Source organism: Thalassophryne amazonica, chromosome 4 (genome assembly GCF_902500255.1).
Source record: "Thalassophryne amazonica chromosome 4, fThaAma1.1, whole genome shotgun sequence".
In the NCBI taxonomy this organism is placed as follows: domain Eukaryota; kingdom Metazoa; phylum Chordata; class Actinopteri; order Batrachoidiformes; family Batrachoididae; genus Thalassophryne; species Thalassophryne amazonica.
The window spans coordinates 66,215,650-66,228,069 of NC_047106.1; positions in this window are offsets into that span (position 1 = coordinate 66,215,650).

A 12,420-nucleotide genomic window follows, 5' to 3' on the forward strand; every position below is an offset into this window, starting at 1 on the left:
ACAGAGCGCTTCAGGAGATCCTTCATTCCTGCTGCTATTTGAGCCCACAATGACTATTGTTGATTTAGCTGTGTGTGGGGGGTTATCTTACAGGGTTTTAAAAAAATATTTTTATATATTTATTGTCTTTCTGTCTTTTAAAATTGGATTTGCTACTGTACGAACGACAACTGAATTTCTCCATGAGATTAATAAAGTATCTATCTATCTATCTATCTATCTATCTATCTATCTATCTATCTATCTATCTATCTATCTATCTATCTATCTAGCTATCTATCTAGCTATCTATCTAGCTAGCTAGCTAGCTAGCTAGCTAGCTAGCTAGCTATCTTCAGAAAACCATTGTCAGTTAACACAGTTCGTTGCTACATCTACAAGTGTAAGTTAAAACTCTACCATGCAAAGCGTAAGCCATACATCAACAACATCCAGAAACACCACCGCCTTCTGTGGGCCTGAGCTCATTTGAAATGGACAGATGCAAAGTGGAAAAGTGTGCTGTGGTCTGATGAGTCCACATCTCAAATTGGTTTTGGAAACCATATACATCGTGTGTCCTCTGGACAAAAGAGGAAAAGGACCATCCAGAAGTTCAAAAGCTAGCATCTGTGATGGTATGGGGGTGTGTTAGTGCCCAGGACATGGACACCTTACCTATCTGTGATGGCACAATCAATGCTGAAAGGTACATCAAGGTTTTGGAGCAACACATACTGCCATCCAAGCAACGTCTTTTTCAGGGACGTCCCTGCTTATTTCAGCAAGACAATAGCAAGCCACATTCTGCACGTACAACAGCGTGTCTTTGTAGTAAAAGAGTGCGGGTACTTGACTGGCCTGCCTGCAGTCCTGACCTGTCACCCATTGAAAATGTGTGGCGCATTATGAAGCACAAAATACGACAATGGAGACCCCGGACTGTTGAACAACTGAAGTCGTACATCAAGCAAGAATTGGGAAAGAATTCCACCTATAAAGCTTCAACAATTAGTGTCCTCAGTTCCCAAATGCTTATTGAGTGTTGTTAGAAGGAAAGGTGGTGTAACACAGTGGTAAACATACCACTGTCCCAGCTTTTTTGAAACGTGTTGCAGGCATCCATTTCAAAATGAGCAAATATTTGCACAAGAATAATAGACTTTATCAGTTTGAACATTAAATATCTTGATTTTGTGGTGTATTCAATTGAATATAGCTTGAAGAGGATTTGCAAATCATTGTATTCTGTTTTTATTTACATTTTACACAATGTCCCAACTTCATCTCACCCTGTCCACTATAACTTCCTCTGTCACAGCAACCACCTGCATGACCTCCCTCACTACATCCATAAACCTCCTTTTTGGCCTCCCTCTTCTCCTCCTGCCTGGTGGCTCCATCTTCCATGTCCTTCTCCCTATTTATCCTGGGTCCATCCTCTGCACATGTCCAAACCATCTCAATCTTGCCTCTCTGACTTTGTCTCCAAACTGTCCCATCTGAGCTGTCCCTCTGATATGTTCATTCTTAATCCTGTCCATTCTTGTCACTCTGAAAGAGAATTGCAACATGTTCAGCTCTGCCTCCTGTCTTTTTATTAGTGTCACCGTCTCTAAGCTGTAAAACATAGCTTGGCTCACTACTGTCTTGTAAACTTTCCCCTTCACTCTTGCAGATATTCTTCGATCACAGATGACTCCTGTCACCTTTCTCCACCCACTCCACCCTGCCTGCACTCTCTTCTTCACCGCTTTACCACACTCTCCAATACTTAGGGCAGTTGATCCCAATTATTTAAACTCATCTACTTTCACCACTTCAACTTCTTGTAACTGCACTATTCCACCTCCCTCTCATTCACACGCATGTAGTCAGTCTTGCTCCTATACTGACTTTCATTTCCCTTCTCTCCACAGCATATCGCCACCTTTCTAGGCTAGACTCAACCTGTTCCCTACTCTCACTACAGATCACAATGTCATCTCCAAACATCATAGTTCATGGGATGAGATCAGACAGGAGTCTTCCTGTCTGATCCCATCTGTGAACCTGTCCATCACCATTGCAAACAAGAAAGGACTCAGATCTGATCCTTGGTGTGATCCCACCTCCACCTTGAATGAGTCTGTCTTTCCTACTACGCATCTCACCACTGTCACATTATCCTTCTATGTTCCCTACACTACCCTGACATATTTCCTGACATATTCCACACCAGACGTCCTCATACAATACCACAACTCTTCTCACCCTAGCATAAGCTTTCTCTAAATCCACAAACACACAATGTAACTTCTTGTGGCCTTCCCTATACTTTCCATCAGTATTCTCAGAGCAAACATTGCACCCGTAGTGCTCTTTCTCGGCATGAAACCATATTGCTCCTCACAGATCATCACCCATTTTCTAAGACTAGATTCTGTGACTTTTTCCCATAACTTAATGATGTATGCATCTGTAGTTACTGCAGCTCAGTCAGTCAGGGTGAGCTGTACAAGAAGTTGCACAGCTCACTAAATGCCTTTTCCTTAGCTTTTGTCACTTTTTTTTAGCCTTACACTGCATCTCCTTGTACAGCTCTTTACTTTCTTCATCTCTCTGACTATCCCAATTCATTTTGCCAACCTCTTTCTCCGTATGCTTTCCAGGACATCTTCGTTCCTCCACCAAGTCTCCTTGTCTTCCTTCCACTGTCCAGATGTCACACACAGTACCTTCCTAGCTGTCTCCCTCACCACATCTGCAGTACTTTTCCAGTTGTCCAAAATTGCTTCTCCTCCATCCAGTGCCTCTCTCACCTGCTCACGAAATAGACTGAAAAAATAGACTGTGAATAGACTGAAAATTCCCCCCACTAATAGCAAAATTAAATGAAATAAGTAATAAAATTATAATTAATACAAACTATATAATAGCAGTAAAGCCTACAGCAGATCATTCCCACACTGGAAATGCCTTTTATCCATGATGCAGCAATGTCCACCATTGCTTCAGGGGTGCGCATCCTTTGATTCAGTTTATTCTAGAATAACACTGTCAGTCCCTTCCGCTGTTGCCTTGGTGTTTTTACTCAGGGTGTCCATAGCGGATCTGAAGTGGATCTGCACATTGATTTGGCACATCCTCCTTGGTCTGCCTGCATTTTGGCTCTGATGGATAAATGACGTGGCATGTCCATGGTACAGCATTTAGCAGAAAGCAGTTTAAAAACACATATGTGCACTGTTGGAGCTGGATATGAGAAGTGTGTGCCTGTAATGAAAGCATGTCATCATATTTCCTCCCTGTTCATGTGTCCCTCACAACAAGCACATCAAAGAATTCCCATCACACATCCTCAGAAAAAGAGAAAGAGAGAGAGGCAGAGAGGGGAGGGAAAGAGACAGAGAGAGGACAGCTGGGGAGAGAGAGAGAATGAGAGAGAGGCAGAGGGAGGAGAGAGAGAGAGAGATAGATATTTTAGTGAAGTTTAGGGCTAGTGGCCGGCGATCACCTTAGTATTTCTCTGTTTTTCTTGTTGTTTAATGCTGGCAAATTATACTTGTCTTTCTGATGTCTGATTCTGTTTTTTCTCTCCGTTTAAGGTGCAGCTCCATCCAGAGATGGGAGTTGTATTCGTGTTGCCAGTCCTCCTGTCCTGTGTCCCAATAGCATTTCTTGTATATTTGTCTGTGAATTGTTCTGTGAATTGTTCTGTAATTTATGTTTGTAGCATGGCCCTAGCAGAGGGTCACCCCTTTGAGTCTGGTCTGCTTGAGGTTTTCTTCCTCAGAGGGAGTTTTTGAGGCGCTTATGATGGAAGTTGGCTCCTCGAATAAATTTTATTGCATATTGATTTATCACCCTCCAGGTCATGCTGGGACTTTTCTTAAGGATTTAACTGATTTTTTAACATCTATAATTTGTCTGGAAAAGGTTTTGATTATTGGTGATTTTAATTTACACATTGATGATGACACTTCCAGCCCAGCTAGGGAACTTATATCAATGGTTGAGGCTTTTAATTTTAAGCAGTACGTGTCAGGCCCCACCCACACTAAAGGTCACACCTTGGATTTAGTTTTTGCATTGGGCTTGCATATTGCCAATGTGTGTGTGGAAGATGTTTTTCTGAGTGACCATTGCTGTGTTTTCTTTGATCTGATGGCCCCACCTGAGCCTAGATCAGTACTTACTAGGGTGGAGAGGAGGATTATCACAGACGCAGTCGCTATGCAGTTCTGTGATAAATTTGACCCTTTACTTTTTAGTGAATTTACTGAAATTGATGGCTTTATGCACTGTTTTAACAGCCATTGTGCTATTATTTTGGATCAGATAGCACCACTTAAAGCTAATAAGGTTTCCCATGGCCGATTCTGTCCTTGGATCAATGATGTGATTATGAATCAAAGGAGATTATGTCGTCAGATTGAACGTTTATGGAAATCAACAAAATTGGAGGTCCACAGGCTACATTTAAGAGATCTAATATCCTCCTTAAATAAGATGTTAGAGGAGGCCAGGGAAAGCTATTTTTATCGGCTGATTGCCTCAAATAAGAGAAATCCCAAAGTGCTCTTTGACACAATCAGCTCTATTGTGTCACCTGCTGCTGCTGTAACTCCTGTTCTTCCTAAAACAAGTAGTGATGAGTTCCTTAATTTCTTCATTGACAAAGTCAGAGTCATAAAAGATAGTTTGCTGCTCTCATTGCCCTCTTGTTGTGATTCCCGGTATTTGGGACCTCACACTCAATGCTGGACCTCTTTTAAGCTTGTTACAATTGAGGACATTCTATCTGTCATCAACATAATGAAACCAACCTCTGGTATTTTGGATGTAGTTCCTTTTAGATTGTTTATGAATGTTTTTGACTCTATTGGGCCTTGTATTGTTAAAATTTTCAATATGTCTTTGTCGACTGGTGTGTTTCCTTGTTCTTTTAAACATGCTGTTGTGGAACCACGGCTAAAGAAAGCAGGATTGGACTCTATGGAACTGAAGAACTTTAGGCCAATATCAAAGACCCCCTTTTTGGCTAAAGTCTTGGAAAAGGTGGTCTGTGTCCAACTTAAATCATTTTTGCAGACTAACAACATCTATGACACATTTCAGTCGGGGTACCGTGAGTTTCATTCCACTGAAACTGCCCTGTTGAAGGTGGCTAGTGACATTATGATAGCCGCTGATAGTGGTAAATGTTCTGTGCTGGTTTTATTGGATCTGTCATCTGCATTCGATACCGCTGACCATGGCATTTTGATTAATAGATTGCGGAATACGGTTGGCATGTCAGGTCCTGTATTAGAGTGGTTTAGCTCTTACTTGGTTGGTAGACCTTTTAGTGTTTCTGTGAACAATGTGATGTCTGAATCTGCTGATCTTTTGTGGGGTGTCCTGCAGGGCTCAGTCCTGGGTCCAATTTTGTTCCTGCTGTATATCCTTCCTCTTGGTAAGCTGATCCAGCAGTTCTGCGATGTGTCCTACCATTTGTATGCCGATGACTTGCAGCTGTACTGTTCTTTTAAGACAACTGAAGCACAGAAAATTTGTTCTCTCATTAGTTGTCTCACTAAAATTACAGAATGGCTTACTGAAAACAGCCTGCAGTTGAATTCTAATAAGACTGAGACATTGATTGTAGTTCCAGATAGTGCTATGTCTGTCATTAAGAATCACCTTGGTAATCTGAGCAGCTCTGTTAAACGCAGCCTGCGTAGCCTGGGTGTCATTTTGGATGGAGGGATGTCTTTGGAACATCACACCAGGCAGCTCGTTAAGAACTGTTTTTTCCAAATTCGAAACATTTCCAAATTACGCAAAATGGTGGCTTTTAATGAGCTAGAGATGATTGTGCATGCATTTGTTTCTTCACGACTTGATTATTGTAACAGTCTCTTTACATGCCTCAGTAAGAAAGAGCTGGCCCGCCTGCAGGTAGTGCAAAATTCTGCTGCACGACTTCTTACCCGCGCCCACAGGAGAATGCATATTACTCCTGTCCTCAAGTCTTTACATTGGCTCCCTGTTTTTTACAGGATAAATTACAAAATCCTCGTGCTGACCTTTAGAGCTCTACATGGGCAGGCACCAGAATACATTAAGGACCTGATCCAGCCTTATGTTTCCAGCAGGAGTTTGAGGTCTTCCAATCAGAACCTGCTGATGGTTCCCCGAACTTGTTTTAAAACTCAAGGGGACAGATCTTTTAAAGCTGTGGCACCTCGCCTCTGGAATGAGCTTCCCTGTTCTCTTCGCTCACTAGATTCTGTGGATGTTTTTAGACAGCAACTAAAGACACATTTTTTTAAACTGGCATTTTAGTGTCAATTTATTTTATTGTTCTATATTTGTATGTGTTGTTTTTATTGTCTATTTATATCGTGTGAAGCACTTTGTGACCTTGGTCTGTGAAAAGTGCTATATAAATAAAGCTTACTTACTTACTTACTTTCCTTACCACTGTTGCTCTGGGGGTTGGTAAGGTTAGACCTTACCTGTGTGAAGTCCTTTGAGGCAAGTCTGTTGTGATTTGGTGCTATTTAATGAAAATAAATGAAAAAATTGAAATTGAGGAGCAGGAGATTGAGAGAGAGACAGAGACAGCGCTACAGATAAACAAAGATTAAAAGTGACACTGTGCTGTGTGCTGCACTCCTGCAGAATTGTGTGCCTCAATTAAAAAACAAACAAAATAACAAAGTATTAAATGAATGAGTCCAGAACTCCTGATGTCCAGCAGACTGTCAGCAGGTTGGCCACTTCTAAAAGTGGCTGTTCCTTTCCTATCATCTCCACTAATGTGGCATGGTCCCCCACAGCTCACGCATGTGGCCACACCACCCACAGTTTCTTCACGATTCTCGCACATTATGAGACAGGGCAACGACAATCAGGGCACTTTGAGATGCCTGCGAAGGCTTTCCGAGTACTTGGCGAGGGGTTTTGTTACCTTGCCAACATCAAAATGTTCAAAATTCAAGCAACATGTGAGCGACTCATACGAGGGGTTAGCGCCACTCCACAACAGTCTCGTGATTTCACTCGCAAATGCCGGTCACAAGCAGTCACAGCACAATGGGATAGGACCCTTTAAGATTTTCCAGCCAGATGGGGCTTTGAACCAAGGATCTTCTGCTCTCAAAGCCACAGCTTAACCAATAGACCATCATCCCAACACTAAATAATGATGCCCCCACCAAGGACAGAAACAAAACTTTGGAACCACCACTCCTTCTGACACAGAAAATATAATTATGAGGTTTTCTTTATGTTCTTCTTGATTGTCTCTGAAAACAGGAACTGTGCGAATGCTTATTTTGTGTTGATAGAAAGCATTCCAAAATCACTGCTGCCGCTCCTTTTCTCTCTATCCTTGGATTGTCACACTGTGTGGGAGTAGAGCTTCTGTGTCAAGCACGAGGTAATTGAAAAGTGCAGAAAACAAATCTTTTCAATCAGATTTTGAAGGCTTTGTCTTCTGGCTGTGCCGAGAAATGTGCCACTTGCAAAACAAAGCACGTCACGAATTGCATCAGATAGCAGCACTAATGTGTAGGGAAATTCACCAGAGCTCATCTTTGTGGTATTGTCACAAGGCTTCTTTGACTTGTTTGTTTCCTTATGCAAAAGAAAAAGAAAAAAAATGTGCATGGAAGGTACAAATCAAATTTAGCCTTTCAAGGTTTCCGACGCTCCTCGCTTCTCTGTACAGCCCGTCATTAATTGCCGTAAAAATAAAATCTGTACAGCGCTCTTTATTTTCACAGCTGCAAGAAAGGCTTGTCAAGTGTGTCACATTGCTCAAGGTCACTGCTGAATTACAAATATACATAAATACACACACATTATGTTGAGCTTTGATTTGTTTTTATTATGTATTTATTTATTCATTTATTGTCTGCTTATTAGATATTATACACTTTAGAAATCCACAGTGCCATTCTGACCAACTATAGCTTTTTGCCTGCCATCTTTCTGTGAAGAAAGATACCAAGAATGACACATTATTTTTCACCAATATACGTTTGAGAAAAAAGTCACTAAATCACATTATAAATCACAATATGAGCAACATTTCTCTGTCTGTCTGTCCATCTAGCAAGCTGGTGACATCTCTGCAGACCCCTCACATCCTGGACACACACTGGTCAAACTCCTCCCCTCTGGTCAATGTTACAGAGCTCTGTACATCAAAACAACGAGACACAGGAAGTTTCTTTCCACAGGCCATCACACTCATGAACAGTTTAACCTGCCACAAAACTCACAAATTAATATTCCTCATGTACAGCTCAGTCTATCTGTTCTCCTTTGCACACATTTTTTATTACACATTTTTATTTGCACATTATTTTATTATAAACTAGAAGCACTCAGAGAGTGCACACCTCCGCCAAGGCCATGGGGTCACTGACGCCATAACATCCACACGCCGTGGAATCATTGAACCTAAAAAAGTCTAACGATGTTTGCTCAGTAGTAAAAAAAAGTTTCATCTGCTGTGACTGGATAGCATGTATCCTTAGGGCTTGGCATCACAGTTTATTGCAACTTATACCTTTCCCAGAAGCTACTGTCATCTGAGCACTGATATTGATATTGCATGTGCTTATAGACAAAAACAAATAAGAGACAAAATTCAATTTATTATTCAACTAAACTGCAAATATATGAATTTTTTTAACATTTTTGAAACACTTCTCTAAACAAGGCCATAGGGTCACTGACCCTAAAGAGATTCCCTCCTTGGCACACTGATCTATTTCTTTTTGTCTCTTTCTCTAAAATTGTATCTAATAATCATTAGATTATTAATATATAAACAAAAATAAATTTAAGAAATATTACAATTTGAAAACAAACGCACCCGAACGTGATGACAGCTGCAACTGCTTAATACTAACTTTTAACATTGAAAATGCCATAGACATGCTAACGCGTTAGCATCGGGATCCGGATCGGGATCCGGATCACCACTAAAATGTAATCACTTGTTCCTCTTGTCATTTCCAACCACTCCAGAAAATGTCATCAAAATCTGTTCAAAACTTTTTGAGTTATCCTGCTGACAAACAGACAAACAGACAAACAAACAAACGCGGCTGAAAACATAACCTCCCTGGCGGAGGTAATTATTTAGTGTATATTTATACATGCTTGTACAGAGAGAGTACAGATCAACCCAGTCAAGTTCCTTGTATTCTTGTAGATACTTGGCAAATAAAGGCTATTCTGATTCTGATATACTCTTCCCAGATCCTTTGTCTGATTTCCAAGAAACTTGCTATGTGGATGAATGTTAGTCCCAGAATCTCCCTTAAAAGCATTATTTTGGCAAAGGTCAAGGTCACTGGGATCAAAGGTTATTTTTTTATTTCCCCCCTCCCCCCAGATTAAGACACATACTATGTAGGTGGACTTTGGAATTGCCCATACACAATCAAATTACACAAACATCCATCATTGTGGTCAAAGTCATTAAGGTCAAAGTTTATGTTTTTCACTCAAATTTGTCCAGCAACATCAAATTTACCAAAGATCAATCTTGGGGCATACTCATCCCAGGTCCTTGAGATGATTTCTACCAAATGTATTCTGTCAATGAAAGCTGACCTGAAATTATCCTTAAAGTATTCACTTTGGCAAATGTCAAGGTCAAGGCATTTGACTTTCAAACTGATTTGATTCTGACAATGACTTCTGTTTCACTGCAGAGAGTATGAGCCCAAGATATTTTATGTTTTGTGAATTCATATGAATTTTATTTGAAATACAGTCCATCCGGAAAGTATTCACAGTGCTTCACTTTTTCCATGTTATGTTACATGGAAAATGGGTCAAATATTTTTTCTCCTCAAAATTCACAATTCCCCATAATGGCAATGTGAAAAAGGTTTTTTGAGATTTCTGCAAATTTATTAAAAACAAAAAAGCTAAGAAGTCACATGTACATAAGTATTCAAAGCCTTTACCATGAAGCTCAAAACTGAGCTCAGATGCATCCTGTTTCCACCTGGGGTAAATTCAGTTGATTGGACATGATTTAGTAAGGCACACACCTGTCTACAAATAAGGTCCGTGCGGTGCGGTTGATGGCGCTGACTTCATCACAATCAAATTTCCAAACATGAGGCTCAAAGAGTAGCTTATTCACCGTTTGATTGACAGCAGTTAACGGGTTATGTGTAAAATCTCATATCAGCATTCTTTCCGCATACAAAGTGTAGCACACAAAAAAAGCACATTTAATTAAAAAAAGGTTATTATGGTCTTGCCTTTACTTATAAATGAAGTCCACATATGCCGCTCCTTCTGAACAAAAGCATCAATGACTTGTTTGTAAGTGTTCCTTATCTTCCTTCAGTCTTAAAAGTCTCTGTCTCAGTGGAGATCACTGCCAGGGAAGAAAGTCCTCCTATCTGGCTTGTGAGTGATGGACTGCTCGTGTTTGATGAGAAAATTCTTCAGGTCACAATATCCCATCTGAGTCCAGACAATCACAAGTTGAAAAAAGAAGGCAGCAGAAAAGGCGTTTTCTGGACGTCCACACAGCCAGACTTTCGAGTGTCCCGCTCCGTTTGAAAAGAGCGGGTCTTCTGTCCCGCAGCCCTTCCTTAAATTATTATCTCCTGCTTTGATTGAAAGTTCAGTTTAGAAAATTGTTTCAGTTTGGATATTTAATCCTCCATTCTGAAAGTACAATAAATGGACCGTGGCTTTAAACTTGCTAACTGTAAATTGAAGCTTGCTGTCACTTATTCTGCAGCTGAGGAATTGCTGCAAGAAAATTCCCTGGGATCACTAGTGCCCCCTACAACTATGCAGGAGAACTGCATGCCTCACTTGGTGCCTTTTTGCAGCCATTTTATGATTGTGTTACACATACATATGTTGACAAAAAACACTGTACATTATGTACATCAACTAAACTAAGGAATTCTATGGAAACTATGGAATAACCAAAGTGTTTGACCATTTTAATAGCAACATACAGAGAGACAGTGAGACAGAGTCTCTCTGCTCAGCATTCCAGCAATTAGCCCTGTGATTGTGCAATCCACAGTGAGGCACGACTGGCTGCTGCCTCACCTCACGTCTCTTCTCAGTATTTGAACGGCATACGTGAAAATTCAGCAGTTTTGAAAAAAATAATCTAAAACTGGTGAAGTTAAAAGGAAAACAACTTTATAGTACAAATCACTGGATAAATATAGCCATTTAATTTATTTTTTTCATTTTACATTCTTTCTTTCCATGATGACAGATGAGAAACAGTAAGGGGAGGCACATCACTGCCCACAGTTGACAGTGCATGTCAGAGTACAAACTAAGCATGAAGTCAAATGAATTGTCTTTAGACCTCCGAGACAGGACTGCCTACAAGGCTCAAATATGGGAAAGGTTACAGAAACATTTCTGCTGCTTTGAAGGTCACAATAAGCACAGTGGCCTCCATCATCTGTAAATGGAGTTTGGAGTAAACCAAGCACCATCCCTACAGTGCAGCATGTTGGTGGTGACATCGTGCTGTGTGGATGTTTTTCAGCAGCAGAATCTGGGAGACTAGTCAGGATTGAGGAAAAGATGAATGCAGCAATTTACAGAGACATCCTGGATGAAAACCTGCTCCAGAGCCCTCTTGACTTCAGACAGTGGGACAGTTGAACATCTCTGGAGAGATCTCAAAATGGCTATGCACCGATACTCCCAATCCAACCTGATGGAGCTTGGGAGATGCTGCAAAGAGGAATGGGCTAAACTACCCAAAGATAGGTGCACCAAGCTTAGGGCATCATATTCAAGAAGACTTGAGGCTGTAATTGCTGCCAAAGGTGCATCAACAAAGTATTGTGCAAAGGGTGTGAATTCTTATGTACATGTGATTTCTTAGTTTTTTATTTTTAATAAATTTGCAAAATATTAAAAAAAAACTTTTTTCATATTGTCATTATGGGGTGTTGGGATTAGAACTATAAGAGAAAAAATGCTTTACTCCATTTTGTAATAAGACTGTAACATAACAAAATATTGAAAAAGTGAAGTGTTTTGAATACTTTCCAGATGCACTGTATACATCCATTCCTGCATTTCAGTTCACCAACATATTCTAAAAAAAAAAGCATTGATCTGTCCCCTAGTTTAGGGTTAGCAAAGAGGAAATAAATAAATGATTGTGTTGTTTAAAAAAAGGTGTTGTCAACAGGTAACTGTATTCATGATTTCGTACAAAAGCATGTTATGGCCAAAATGGCGATTAATTAATTAGTTGAGCCTCGTTAAGATTCTCCCTGGCAACTTGCCATCCACACTACAGTCTTTAACCTCAGGCACATACTACAGTATTGTTGTATCCGGGCCAGTATGAAGCAAGTGCTCCTTAAACAATTTTAACAAGCCTTTAACCTCATGGCTGAACACCAGCTCAAAAGGGATGAATCCTGTCAACTCATTCAC